Below are 15,874 nucleotides of genomic sequence, written 5' to 3'. Positions count from 1 at the left end.
CTGCCCCTCCCCTGCTCGCTCTCTCTCTCTCTCTCTCTCTCTCTCAAAATAATATTTTTTTTAATTTTAAATAACAAAATTAAAAAATGTATTCACTCACCTGTCACTTAGCACCAGCCTGGATCCAAGAACCTTGCTGCACTCATGAAAATACAGTGTTCACAATGCAATCATTTTATTCCTGGAGATTTTAGTCTACGCTGGAGGAAAAAACACATAAACCGAGAACTATACATTTTGGTGCGCTGAGTTGGTGTTTTCTTTCCCTTTGGTTGGTTTTTCAAAATTCCATTGAACGTACAGTGTTATATTAGTTCCAGGTGTACAATATAGCGATTGAAAAATTCTATGCATTACTTAGTGCTCATCAATATAAGGATAATCCTACTCCTCTTCACCCATTTCCCCTGTCCCCCACCCACCTCCCTTCTGGTAACCAGCAGTGTGTTCTCTATTATTAAAAGTCTGAGGGGCGCCTGGGTGGCTCAGTTGGTTAAAAGTCTTCGACTTGGGCTCAGGTCATGATCTCGGAAGTTCATGAGTTCGAGCCCTGTGTCAGGCTCTGTGCTGCCAGCTCAGAGCTTAGAGCCTGCTTCAGATTCTGTGTCTTCCTCTCTCTCTGCCCCTGCCCTGCTTGCACTTTGTCTCTCTCAAAAATAAAATAAACATTAAAAAAGTCTGTCTTTTCACTATTCCCTTTCTTGTTTCATTTGTTTTGTTTCTAAAATTCCACCAATGTGTGAAATCATAGGATATTTGTCTTTCTCTGCCTTATTTCACTTACCATCATATTCTCTAGCTCCATCCATGTTGTGGCAAATGGTGAGATTTCTGTCCTTTTTCTGGCTTAGTAATACTTCCTTGTGTATATATATATTTCCTTGTACATATATATATACACCACATCTTCTTTTATTCATCTATCCATGGCCCCTTGTGCTGCTTCCGTATCTTGGTTAGTATAAATAATGCTGCAGTAAACTTCAGGCTGGATGCATCTATTCATTATAGTGTTTTCACATTTTTGAGTAAATTTTCAGTAGTAGAATTGCTGGATCATATGCTAATTCTGTTTTTAGCTTTGGAAGAACCTCTATACTGTTTCCGTAGTGGTCCCATCAATTTGCACTCCCACCAAGAGTGTACCAGGGTTCCTTTTTCTCCACAATCTCACCAACACTTGTTATTTCTTATGTTTTTTTTTTTTAATTTTAGCCATTCCAACAGATGTGAGGTGATATCTCCTTACGGTTTTGATTTGTGTTTCCCTGATGATGAGTGATAGTGACCAACTCTTCATGTGTCTGTTGACTGGATGTCTTCTTTGGAGAAATATCTGTTCATATCTTCTGCCCATTTTTTTAAATTTTTTTTAACGTTTATTTATTTTTGAGACAGAGAGAGACAGAGCATGAACTGGGGAAGGGCAGAGAGAGAGGGAGACACAGAATCGGAAGCAGGCTCCAGGCTCTGAGCCATCAGCCCAGAGCCTGACGTGGGGCTCAAACTCACGGACCATGAGATCGTGACCTGAGCTGAAGTTGGACGCTTAACCAACTGAGCCACCCAGGCGCCCCTCTTCTGCCCATTTTTTAATTGGATTATTTGCTTTTTGGGGTGTTGAGTTGTACAAGTTCTTTATGTATTTTGGATACTAACCCTAGATCACACATATCACTAGCAAATATCTACTCACATTCAATAGATTTTCTTTTAGTTTTGTGAATAGATTTTTTACCTGTGCAGGTTTTTTTTTTATATTGGTGTAACCCCAATAGTTTGTTTTTGCTTTTGTTTCCTCAGGAGACATATCTAGAAAAATATTGCTGTGTTTCTCTGCCTGGCTTATTTCACTTACCATAATACCCTCCAGTTCCATCCATGTTGCTGCAAATGGCCAGAGTTCATTCTTTCTCATTGCCAAGTATTACCCCATTGTATATATAAACTACATCTTCTTTATCCATTCATCAGTTGATGAGCATTTAGGCTCTTTCCATAATTTGGTTATTGTTGAAAGCACTGCTATAAACATGGAAGTACATGTGCCCCTATGCATCAGCACTTCTCTATCCCTTGGATAAATTCCTAGTAGTGCTATTGCTGGGTCACAGGGTAATCCTAGGTTTTAATTTTTTGAGTAACCTCCACACTGGGTCCAGAGCAGCTGCACCAGTTTGCATTCCCACCAACATTGCAAGAGGGTTCCCATTTCTTCACATCCTGGCCAGCATCTGTAGTTTCCCGAGTTGTTCATTTTAGCCACTCTGTGTGAGGTGGTATCTCAATGTGGTTTTGATTTGTATTTCCCTGATGATAAGTGATGTTGAGCATTTTTTCATGTGTTTGTTGGACATGTGGATGTATTCTTTGGAAAAGTGTCTATTCATGCCTTCTGCCTATTTTTTCACTGGATTATTTGTTTTATGGGTGTTGAGTTTAGTAAGTTCTTTATAGATTTTGGATACTAACCCTTTATCAGATATGTCATTTGCAAATATCTTTTCCCATCCTGTTAGTTGCCTATTGGTTTTGTTGATTGTTTTCTTTGCAGTGCAGAAACTTTTTATCTTGATGAGGTCCCGATAGTTCATTTTTGCTTTTAATTCCCTTGCCTTTGGAGATGTGTCAAACAAGAGATTGCTGCAGCTGAGGTCAAAGAGGTTGTTGCCAGCTTTCTCCTCTAGGGTTCTGATTCTTTCCTGTCTCACATTTAGGTCTTTCATCCATTTTGAGTTTAGTTTTGTGTATGGTGTAAGAAAGGTGTCCAGTTTCATTCTTATGCATGTTGCTGTCCAGTTCTCCCAGCACCATTTGATAAAGAGACTGTCTTTTTTTCCATTGGATACTCTTCCTGCTTTGTCAAAGACTAGTTGGCCATACATGTGTGTGTCCAATTCTTGGTTCTCTATTCTATTCCATTGGTCTATGTGTCTGTTTTTGTGTCAATACCATACTGTCTTGATGCTTACAGCTTTGTAGTAGAGGCTAAAGTCTGGGACTGTGAGCCTCCCGCTTTGGTTTTCTTTTTCAATATTACTTGGGCTATTCAGGGTCTTTTTGTGGTTCCATGCAAATTTTAGGATTCTTTGTTCTAGCTTTGAGAAGGATGCCAGTGCAATTTTGATTGGTATTGCATTGAATGTGTAGATTGCTCTGGGTAGTATTGACATTTTAACAATATTTATTCTTCCAATCCATGAGCATGGAATGTTTTTCTATTTCTTTGTGTCTTATTCAATTTTCTTCATAAGTTTTCTATAGTTTTCAGCATATATATCTTTTACATCTTTGGTTAGGTTTATTCCTAGGTATTTTATGGTTTTTGGTGCAATTATGAATGGGATCAGTTTCTTTATTTCTCTTTCTGTTGCTTCATTATTGGTGTATAAAAATGCCACCAATTTCTGTTGCCCCCTTAATGTCCTGCTCTCACAATATAGTCACATCCCTTTTTAGGCTAATCTGTGTCTTTCTCATCATAACCTTCTTTTGGTTTCCTCCCTCTGGGACCATGCAACATAAGGATGGTTTTCCTGGAAAGAAATCTGTTCATGGCTTTCCTGGATTATTTCCTTTTTAGAATCCCTGGCCTCAATATTTTTACTCCTAATTATTGGTCTGCTACTATTTAACCTTTTTATTCAACTTGTCTCTTCTAGAATCCAACATTTCCACATTCGAATGATGGTTCAACAGGGATTATACCCCTACCATCAGAGAGCTCCCTCCCCCAAATACCATGAACCTGACCACCAGGGAATATTCAAATCACCTATCAGTATGTTAGTATAATACCATACTCTGGTATATAATTGCACAGAACCCCTTGTTCAACAGGAAGAAACACACACACACACAAATGAGACCTCTCCCAAAATGTCAAAGATTTGTCGTTGTGGATGTGTCAGGGGGAATGTAGAGGCCACTCTGGGTCAGCACCTGGTGTGTGGAAACCTGAGTAAGAAAGGCCCACAGTGACCCCCTGGCTGAATGCCAACTGGCCCACTAGGAGACCCACCTCAAAATACCCATAAGCCCATCTGACCAATGGGTTACTCATGCCTGAACACAGGTACCAAAAACGTAAAATTCCTTGCATTCCCATGCCTGCTCATCTTCCCCCTTAACTACAGCCCCCAATGCCACCGCCTTCTTGCCGACCATCTCTCCTGTCCTGCTCCCTGCCCTCTTGCAGCGTATTTGAGAAACTTCTATGTCCTTTGTTCTACATTGAGTGAATTCTTTCACCACCGGCAATGCTGCCTCCTCCTGATCAGGTCATCCCCTGTTTCGCAAATTCTTGCTTACTTAGGACAGATGCCAGAGGCTCTATAAGCCAGAAAGAATAATTCAACTACAATTGTTAACTAATGACTGAAGACTACTTGAATCCTGAGAGGTCCTGAGAGTCACCGACTTAGGAAATTTCCCGTATCTCTAGGTTTTCTCCCATTGACCTGGCCAGGGGGTCCTGACAGACTGGAGTTCAGGGTACACACCAGGGAACTGCTTCCTGGTGGTACAAGCCTGACTCCTGAGAGCAGCTCCCTCCTGAGAAGAGGAAGAAGGCCACCATTCCCCACACAGAAAGGAGCCTTAACTGGGTGTGGGGAGGGCAGAGAGCCCCACTGCCTCAGGGCACAGTGAGACACAGAGTGCAACTGAGGGAAGAGGGAGTGCCAGTGGGGGAAGAGACAAGAACACACTTTGTCCCAGACTAAGAGTCTTCATCTGCTGAGCCAAAGGGGGGAACACTCAGAAGGCCCCTAGTCCACAAACTGAAACGCAAAGCACCTGGATGAGGATGGGACTGGACCAGAGCAGAGGTAGCACCCCCTTCTCTGTCCTAAGCAGGCCAGCCAGCAGGGAACCAAGAGCAGCTCCTGCTGGTGGGGGGACAAGAGGATGAAGATGCAACCCCTTGAGCCACATCCTGTTCGAAACAGAAAATCTCAGACCCAAAAGGATGTCATAAACCGAGTTCCCTCCCGGGGGCTTCATACCCCATCTAACTAATTTCAGTGGCCCCAGAAATGTAGCCTAAAGGAGTCAGGCAGGATATTTTTCTTTCCATCAGCACCAGTGAATCTGTCAACTAATGTAGCTAAAACCCACTAAAAAAGATGAGGTCATGTGCATGATGAGACCCCTTGCTCTTTCCCCAAGAAAGCATGTCTGACTCCTGGAACAACGCTTCTCATTTGCTACTAATTCTCCGCCCCCACCCTCCCTCTAAGAACCTTCATTTGTACAACTCCTCTGAGTGCCGACCTGCGTGCCAAATCGGGTGATGCCCAATTCATGGATCAATTAATAAAGCCAATTAGATACTCAAATATACACGGTTGAATTTTTTTTTTACTCACAGTTCTATAGTTTGCCCCGGGTGATTAAATAATACAAATTAAAAAAAAAAAAAAAAAAAAAGAACTGGGAGGGGAGGAGCCAAGATGGAGAAACAGCATGGAAGTTTTTTTGTGTGTCTCACGTCCACGAAATGCAGCCAGACCAACACCCAACCTTCCTACACACCTAGAAAACTGATTGGAGGATTAACACAACAATCTGCACAACCTGAACCACAGAATTCAGCAGGCACGTGGCGAGGAGAGGTGAAGCTGGGGAGAGAGAGGCCGGCGGCAGGCAGGGAGCCGCTTTTGCAGGCAGAGAGAGGACGAGACTGGGGAGGGGGGGAGAATATGGGAAAAGCACCCCTCCCCAAAAGCAGCTGGAGAGAAAGTGGAAAATTGGAAACGGCCGCAGGGACTAAACCGAAAAGGGAGAAAGGAGAAAGGAGAGGGTTTCAATTCCACTAAGACCGTAAACAAGGGGAGCGCAAAGGCTGCAACTCGCAGCTCCCTACCTGGCGGTGCTCTGGTGGGAGGGGCGAATCCCCAGGAGCAGAGTGGGGGCCGGGAGGTTCTCAGGCCACAAGGGGAGAAGCGGTTCCGCTGCTGGAGGGACATTTGGTGGAGACTGTTGAAGCCACCTGGTCCCGGCAGACCCCGGAAGGAGGCCACAGTCACTGGTGCTGGAACAAGGTCGTGGAGGGTGAAGCCCGGGGTCAGATGTGTGTTGTGATTTTCCATCATCCCTGAAACGCTGCTGCTGCACTAGCTCGTGAAGTTTTTCTGGGCCGGGCTGGCACCTCGGCGCAGTCTCGGGGCACCAGCAGCAGCAGGGTCCTGCAAGCAGTCCTGGGTGCAGCCGACATTCGGCCATTGCTCATTTGACTATTGCTCGGGGAGACCCTCCCTCAGAGGGGCAGAACGGGTCAAAGCCGAGGTCCTTTGGAAGTAAGGGGCCGGGGAAAACAGCCGCGTCTGAGACAAAACTCGGGAGAGAGGTACTGCCTGGGACCTGGTCACGCAGAGTGAAAAAGCGGGGAGTGGAGGAGAGCTGAAGACAGGACAGGTGCACGATTGTTGATCTGGGAGAACAGAGCGGGTAGCTGGGTACCGCCATTTTAACCGCTCCCAGGCATGCGCATACGCACCTACGAGCGCCGCAACAATCCAGCCCAGTAGACTGGCAGCGCCATCTAGTGGAGAGTGGAGCCATTACACCGAGCCCCGCCCAACCGGGCCAACTTCCTTCTTCAAGAACACAAGTCTCACCGCCAGCTTAGTTTATGGACGATAAAGCGCGTCATAGTCTGACTTCTATGGGAAAACGAAGTAATTTCAGTCCTGTTTCAATCTGTTAGCAGATCCAGCTATACAATTTTTTTTCTCTTTTACCCATCTTTTTCTTGACTACAGAAAGAGAAAACATTTTTCTTTTCAATTTTTATTAAAAATATTTTTCTTTATTTTTTCACTGTATTTTTTACTTTTGTGTAAATTTTTTCAAATTCTATCTTACTTCCATCATTCTATTTTATTCTACTTCACTGTATTCACCTTTTCAAATTTTCAAACGATTTCCTTGTTTTCTTTTTTTTCTTTTTTCTGTTTTTCATTTCTTTTCTTTTTCTTGAATGCAGAAAGTGGAAAACCTCATTTTTACTTTCAAGTTCTATTAAAAATATTTTTCCTTAATTTTTTTACTATATTTTTTTGCTTTATGTAAAAGTTTTCAAATTCTATTTTATTTCCATCATTTTATTTTAGTCTACTACAGTGTATTCACTTTTTCAAATTTTCAAATAATTTCCTTTTTTCCTATTTTTTCTCTTTTTTGTTTCTTTTCTTTTTCTTGAATACAAAAAGAGAAAATTTCATTTTTATTTTTAAGTTTTATTAAAAATATTTTTCTTTAATTTTTTTTCTACTATAATCTTTACTTCTCTGTAAAGTTTTTCAAATTCTATTTTACTCCCATCATCTCATTTTGGTCTACTTCAATGCATTCATTTTTTCAAATTCTCAAACAATTTCCTTCCCCCCCCAAACATTTTTTTTCTCTAATCTGTCAAACCACTGTCAACACCCAGACCAAAACACACCTAGGATATAGCATCATTTATTAGATTTTGTGTGTATGTGTGTGCATGTGTGTGTTTAATTTTTTAATTTTAATACTTTTTAATGTTAATTTTTCTACCTCATTAATTCCTTTTCTCCCTCCAAAATGACAAAATGAAGGAATTCAGCCCAAAAGAAAGAGCACAAAGAAACGACATCCAGGGATTTAACCAACACAGATATAAGCAAGATGTCTGAACCAGAATTTAGAATCATGATATTGAGAATACTAGCTGCAGTCGAAAATAGATTAGAATCCCTTTCTGCAGAGATAAAAAGGATAAAAAAAATAGCCAAAATGAAATTTAAAATGTAACTGAGCTGCAATCATGGATGGATGCAGCGGTGGCAAGGATGGATGAGGCAGAACAGAGAATCAGCGATATAGAGGACAAACTTACAGAGAATAATGAAGCAGAAAAAAAGAGGGATATTAAGGCGAAAGAGCATGATTTAAGAATTAGAGAAATCAGTGACTCATTAAAAAAGAACAACATCAGAATCATAGGGGTCCCAGAAGAGGAAAAGAGAGAAATAGGGGTAGAAGGGTTATGTGGGCAAATGATAGTGGAAAACTTTCCTAACCTGGGGAAAGACACAGACATCAAAATCCAGGAAACACAGAGGACCCCCATTAGATTCAACAAAACACGACCATCAACAAGGCATATCATAGTCAAATTCACAAAATACTCAGGCAAGGAGAGAATCATGAAAGCAGCAAGGGAAAAAAAGCCCCTAACCTACAAAGGAAGACAGATCAGCTTTGCACCAGACCTCTCCATAGAAACTTAGCAGGCCAGAAAGGCGTGGCGGGATATATTCAGTGTGCTAAATCAGAAAAATATGCAGCCAAGAATTCTTTATCCAGCAAGGCTGTCATTCAAAATAGAAGGAGAGATGAAAAGATTCCCATACAAACAAAAACTAAAGGAGTTTGTGACCACTAAACCAGCCCTGCAAGAAATTTTAAGGGGACTCTCTGAAGGGAGAAAAGATATATATACATATATACAAATTTATATTTATATTTATATTTATATTTATATTTATATTTATATTTATATTTATATTTATATCAAAAGCAAGAAAGATTAGGAAGGACCAGAGAACACGACCAGAAACTCCAACTCTACAGGCATCATAATGGCAATCAATTCATATCTTTCAGTACTCACTGTAAACGTCAATGGACTCAATGCTCCAATCAAAAGACATAGGGTAACAGAATGGATAAGAAAACAAGATCCATCTATATGCTGTGTATAAGAGACCCACTTCAGACCTAAAGACGCCTTCAGACTGAAAATAAGGGGATGGAGAGCCATCTATCATGCTAATGGTCAACAAAAGAAAGCCAGAGTAGCCATACTTATATCAGACGATATAGGCTTTAAAATAAAGGCTGTAACAAGAGATGCAGAAGGGAATTATATCATAACAACGGTCTATCCACCAAGAAGACCTAACAATTGTAAACATTTATGCGCCAAATGTGTTAGCACCCAAATATATAAATCAATTAATCACAAACATAAAGAAACTCATTGATAGTAATACCATAATACTAGGAGACTTCAACACCCCACTCACAGCAATGGACAGATCATCTAATCAAAAAATCCACAAGGAAACAATGGCTTTGAATGACACACTGGACCAGATGGACTTAACAGATATATTCAGAACATTTCATCCCAAAGCAGCAGAATATACATTCTTCCCCAGTGCACATGGAACATTCTCCAGAATAGACCACGTACTGGGACACAAATCAGCCCTCAGCAAGTACAAAAACATTGAGATCATACCATGCATATTTTCAGCCCACAACACTATGACACTCAAAATGAACCATAAGAAAAAATTTGGAAAGGTAACACATACTTGGAGACTGAAGAACATCCTGCTAAAGAATTAATGGGCTAACCAAGCAGTTAAAGAGAAAATTAAAAAGTATATGGAAGGGAATGAAAATGATAATACCACAACCCAAAATCTCTGGGACGCAGCCAAGGGGGTCATAAGAGGAAAGTATATAGCAATCCGGGCCTTCCTAAAGAAGGAAGAAAGATCTCAGATACACAACCTAACCTTACGCCTTAAGGAGCTGGAAAAAAGAACAGCAAATAAAACCCCAAACCTGCAGAAGACAGGAAATAATAAAGATTAGAGCAGAAAGTAATGCTATCAAATCAAAACAAAAAACAAAAAACAGTAGAATAGATCAATGAATCCAGAAGCTGGTTCTTTGAAAGAATTAACAAAATTGATAAACCACTAGCCACTTTGATCAAAAAGAAAAAGGAAAGGACACAAATAAATGAAATCAAGAATGAAAGAGGAGAGATCACAACAAACACAGCAGGAATTAAAACAATAATAAGAGAATGTTACGAGCAATTATATGCCAATAAAATGGGCAATCTGGAAGAAAGGGGCCAATTCCTAGAAACATACGCTGCCAAAACGGAAACAGGAAGAAATAGAAAATTTGAACAGACCCATAACCAGTAAGGAAATCGAATTAGTAATCCAAAATCTGCCAAAAAACAAGAGTCCAGGGCCAGATGGCTTTCCAGGGGAATTCTACCAAACGATTAAGGGAGAGTTAACACCTATTCTCTCGAAGCTGTTCCAAAAAATTGAAATGGAAGGAAAACTTCCAAACGCTTTCTACAAAGCCAGCATTACCTTGATTCCAAAACCACACAGAGACCCCACTAAAAAGGAGAACCATAGACCAATTACCCTGATGAACATGGATGCAAAAATCTTCAACAAGGTATTAGCCAACCAGATCCAACAGTACATTAAAAAAATTATTCACCACGACCAAGTGGGATTTATACCTGGGATGCAGGGCTGGTTCAACATCCACAAAACAATTAACATGATTCATCATATCAATAAAAGAAAGGAGAAGAACCATATGATCCTCTCAATAGATTCAAAGAAAGCATTTGACAACATACAGCATGCTTTCTTGATAAAATCCCCCAAGAAAGTGGGGATAGAAGGAGCATACCTCGAGATCATAAAAGCCACATATGAACGACCCAAAGCTAAAATCATCCTCAATGGGGAAAAACTGAGAGCTTTCCCCCTAAGGTCAGGAACAAGGCAGGGATGTCCACTCTCGCCACTGCTATTCAACATAGTATTGGAAGTCTTAGCCTCAGCAATCAGACAACACAAGGAAATAAAAGGCATCCAAACCAGCCAGAAGGAGGTCACACTTTCACTCTTCGCAGATGACATGATACTGTATATGGAAAACCCAAAAGATTCCAACAGAAAACTGCTAGAATTGATTCACGAATTCAGCAAAGTTGCAGGATATAAAATCAACACACAGAAATCGGTTGCATTCCTATACACCAACAATGAGGCGACAGAAAGAGAAATCAAGGAACCGATCCCATTTACAGTTGCACAAGAAACGATAAAATACCTAGGAATAAATCTAACCAAAGAGGTGACAAATCTATGCGCTGAAGACTATACACAGCTTCTGAAAGAAATTGAAGAAGACACAAAAACATGGAAAAAGAGTCCATGCTGCTGGATAGGAAGAACAAATTTTGTTAAAATGTGGATACTACGCAAAGCAATCTACATATTCAATGCAATCCCTGTCAAAATAACACCAGCATTCTTCACAGAGCTAGAACAAATAATCCTACAACTTGTATGGAGCCAGAAAAGACCCCAAATAGCCAAAGCGATCTTGAAAAAGAAAACCAAAGCAGGAGGCATCACTGTCCCGGTCTTCAGGCTGTATTATAAAGCTGTAATCATCAAGACAGTATGGTACTGGCACAAGAACAGACACTCAGATCAATGGAACAGAATAGCGAACCCAGAAATGGACCCACAAACGTATGGCCAAATAATCTTTGACAAAGCAGGAAAGAATATCCAATGGAAGAAAGACAGTCTCTTCAGCAAGTGGTGCTGGGAAAACTGGACAGCAACATGCAGAAGAATGAACCTGGATCACTTTCTTACACCATACACAAAAACAAACTCAAAATGGATGAAAGACCGAAATGTTAAGACAGGAAGCCATCAAAACCCTCGAGGAGAAAGCAGGCAAAAACCTCTTTGATCTTGGCTGCAACAACTTCTTACTCAACACGTCTCCGGAGCCAAGAGACACAAAAGCAAAAATGAACTACTGGGAGCTCATCAAAATAAAAAGCTTCTGCACAGCAAAGGAAACAATCAGCAAAACTAAAAGGCAACCGACAGAATGGGAGAAGATATTGGCAGATGACATACCTGATAAAGGGTTAGTATCCAAAATCTATAAAGAACTTTTCAAACTCAACACCCAAAAAACAAATAATCCAGTGAAGAAATGGGCAAAAGACATGAATAGACTCTTCTCCAAAGAAGACATCCAGATGGCCAACCGACACTTGAAAAATGCTCAACATCACTCATCATCAGGGAAATACAAGTCAAAACCACCATGAGATACCACCTTACACCTGTCAGAATGGCTAACATTAACAAGAACAGTTGTTGGCGAGGATGCGGAGAAAGAGGATCTCTTTTGCATTGTTGGTGGGAATGCAAGGTGGTGCAACCACTCTGGAAAACGGTATGGAGGTTCCTCAAAAAAACTAAAAATAGAGCTATCCTACGACTCAGCAATTGCACTGCTAGGTATTTATCCACGGGATACAGGTGTGCTGTTTCGAAGGGACACATGCACCCCCATGTTTATAGCAGCATTATCAACAGTAGCCAGAGTATGGAAAGAGCCCAAATGTCCATCAATGGATGAATGGATAAAGAAGACGTGGTATATATATACAATGGAGTATTACTCGGCAATCAAAAAGAATGAAATCTTGCCATTTGCAACTTTCTTTCTGTCAGAAAGTGGGTCTTTGGCATCTGTCCTAACAAACCTCCACACACACAGCCCCTCTCTTCTGACTTCCTTCTCAAGACACATGCCTTCCCTGAGTCTCCGCGACAATGCAAATGGGCTCCGCCCTCAACCCTGGACACCTACTCAGACTCTCACTTCTCCTCCAGGTCTGACCCTCCTCTCTGGCTTCCAGCTTCTCCCTGTCACCTGCTTCCGTCCTGCTCCCTGAGGCCCTAGTTCAGGTGCTGCAGAACAAGTCTTGTGTGGCATGGAAAAGGGACCCTACCTCTCGTGCCTTTTCTCCTCATCAAGGCAGTAACCCATGAACATGGCTCCCCAGCATCCAGCCCTGGACCCTGCCTTCACCCTGCCTCTCCAGTCCTTGGGACACTGCCCAAGAACTTCCTTCGTGTCTCACCCCCAGTCCAGCTGATCAGTGTTAGTGGTCTTCTGTTTGGTTGTTGTTGTTGTTGTTTTAATTCCAGTATAGTTAACATACAGTGTTGTATTCGTTTTACGTGTACAATAGAGTGATTCAGCACCTGTACACCTTACTCAGTGCTCATCAATATAAGGGTAATCCTAATCTCCTTCACCTACTTCACCCACCTGCCACCCACATCCTCCTTGGTAACCAGCGGTGTGTTCTCTATAGTTCAGGGTCCAGTTCCTTTTGTTCTTATCTCTTTTTGTTGTTTGTTTCTCTTGTTTCTTAAATTCCATGTATAAGTGGAATCATATGCTATTTGTCTTTCTCTGACTGACTTCTTTCACTTACCATCATATTCTCTAGATCCATCCATGCGGTTGCGAATGGAAAGATTTCGCTCCTTGTTACAGCTAGTGATATTCCACTGCATGTGTATACCACATCATATATGTCCATTCATCTATCCACAGACACTAGGGCTGCTTCCATATCTTGGCTATTGTACGTAATGCTGCAATAAACATAAGGGTGCGTGTATCTTTTCAAATTGCTTTTTTTGTATTATTGGGGTACGTATACAGTAGTAGAATTAATGGATCATATGGTAATTCTGCTTTTAGTTTTTTGAGGAACCTCAATACTGTTTCCCTTTGTGGCTGTACCAATTTGCACTCCCACCAACAGGGTGCAAGACTTCCTTTTTCTCCACATCTTCCCCAACACTTGTTTCTTCTGTGTTTGAATTTAGTCACTCTGACTGGTGTGAGGTGATTTCTTGTGGTTTTGTTTTTCATTTCCCTGATGATTAGTGATGTTGAGCATCTTTTCAGGGGTTTGTTGGCCATCTGGATGTCTTCTTGGGAGAAATGTCTATTCATGTCTCCTGCACACTTTTAAATTGGATTTTTTGTTTTATTTGGTGCTGAGTTGTACAAATTCCTTATATATTTTGGATGCTAACCCTTTATTGACTATGTTATTAGCAAATATCTACTATCATCAGTACATTTTCTTTAATTTCTTGATTATTTCCTTTGCTGTCCAGAAGCTTTTTATTTAGATGTAGTTCTAATATGTAATTTTTGCTTTTGTTTCCATTGCCTCAGGAGCCATTTATAGAAAAATATTGCTGCAGTTGATGCCAGAGATCTTACTGCCTAGACTCACTTCTAGATTTTTTATGCTTTCAGTTCTCACATTTGGGTTCTTAATCGAGTTTGAGTTTACTTTTGTGTATCGTGTAAGAATTGGTCCAGGTTCTTACTTTTGCATGTTGCTGCCCAGTTTACCCAATGTCATTTTTTTAATACTGTAATTTTTATTTATTTTTTAAACTTTTTTTATTGTTTATGTTTTTAAATATACATCCAAATTAGTTAGCATACAGTGAAACAGTGATTTCAAGAGTAGATCCCTTAATGCCCCTTACCCAATTAGCCCATCCCTCCTCCCACAACCCCTCCAGTAACCTTCTGTTTGTTCTCCATATTCAAGAGTCTCTTCTGTTTTGTCCCCCTCCTTGTTTTTAATAATTTTTTTTACATTTTTATTTATTTTTGAGAGACAGAGCACAAGTGGGGGAGGAGCAGAGAGAGAATGAGACAGAATCAGAAGCAGGCTCCAGGCTCTGAGCTGTCAGCGCAGAGACAGATGCAGGGCTCAAACTCACAAACTGTGAGATCACGACCTGAGCCAAAGTCAGATGCTTAACCGACTGAGCCAACCAGGAGCCCCCCTCCCTTGTTTTTATATTATTTTTGTTTCCCTTCCCTTATGTGCATCTGTTTTGTCTATTAAAGTCCTCATATGAGTGAAGTCACATGATTTTTGTCTTTCTCTAATTTCACTTAGCATAATACCCTCCAGTTCCATCCACGTAGTGGCAAATGGAAAGATTTCATTCTTTTTGATTGCTGAGTAATACTACACATCTTCTTTATCCATTCATCCATCGATGGACATTTGGGCTCTTTCCATACTTTGGCTAGTGTTGATAGTGCTGCTGTAAACATGGGGGTGCATGTGTCCCTTCGAAACAGCACACCTGTATCCCGTGGATAAATGCCTAGCAGTGCAATTTCTGGGTCGTAGGAAAGTTCTATTTTTAGTTTTTTGAGGGACCTCCATACCGTTTTCCAGAGTGGTTGCACCACCTTGCATTCGCACCAACAATGCAAAAGAGATCCTCTTTCTCCGCATCCTCGGCAACATCTGTTCTTGCCTGAGTTGTTAATGTTAGCCATGATAACAGAGCCACTACAGGGATAAGGTGGTATCTCATGGTGGTTTTGACTTGTATTTCCCTGATGATGAGTGATGTTGAGCATTTTTCAAGTGTCGGTTGGCCATCTGGATGTCTTCTTTGGAGAAGAGTCTATTCATGTCTTTTGCCCATTTCTTCACTGGATTATTTGTTTTTTGGGCGTTGAGTTTGAAAAGTTCTTTATAGATTTTGGATACTAACCCTTTATCAGGTATGTCATCTGCCAATATCTTCTCCCATTCTGTCGGTTGCCTTTTAGTTTTGCTGATTGTTTCCTTTGCTGTGCAGAAGCTTTTTATTTTGATGAGCTCCCAGTAGTTCATTTTTGCTTTTGTGTCTCTTGGCTCCGGAGACGTGTTGAGTAAGAAGTTGTTGCAGCCAAGATCAAAGAGGTTTTTGCCTGCTTTCTCCTCGAGGGTTTTGATGGCTTCCTGTCTTACATTTTGGTCTTTCATCCATTTTGAGTTTGTTTTTGTGTATGGTGTAAGAAAGTGATCCAGGTTCATTCTTCTGCATGTTGCTGTCCAGTTTTCCCAGCACCACTTGCTGAAGAGACTGTCTTTCTTCCATTGGATATTCTTTCCTGCTTTGTCAAAGATTATTTGGCCATACGTTTGTGGGTCCATTTCTGGGTTCGCTATTCTGTTCCATTGATCTGAGTGTCTGTTCTTGTGCCAGTACCATACTGTCTTGATGATTACAGCTTTATAATACAGCCTGAAGACCGGGACAGTGATGCCTCCTGCTTTGGTTTTCTTTTTCAAGATCGCTTTGGCTATTTGGGGTCTTTTCTGGCTCCATACAAGTTGTAGGATTATTTGTTCTAG

At 41.0% G+C, this 15,874-nt stretch overlaps 1 protein-coding gene across 1 annotated transcript in view; it reads right to left on the bottom strand.

Moving 5' to 3' along the window:
- The window catches only part of LOC109257280 (T-cell surface glycoprotein CD1a-like), a 115,860-nt gene that overhangs the window by 62,610 nt on the left and 37,376 nt on the right, over positions 1 to 15,874 (bottom strand). The gene's annotated exons all lie outside the window — the stretch shown is intronic.

Source organism: Panthera pardus, unplaced genomic scaffold (genome assembly GCF_024362965.1).
Source record: "Panthera pardus isolate Hobbes unplaced genomic scaffold, ASM2436296v1 HiC_scaffold_21, whole genome shotgun sequence".
Lineage (NCBI taxonomy): Eukaryota > Metazoa > Chordata > Mammalia > Carnivora > Felidae > Panthera > Panthera pardus.
Note: the sequence above shows the minus strand (reverse complement) of the source record. Positions and strands in the feature narration are given on the sequence as shown.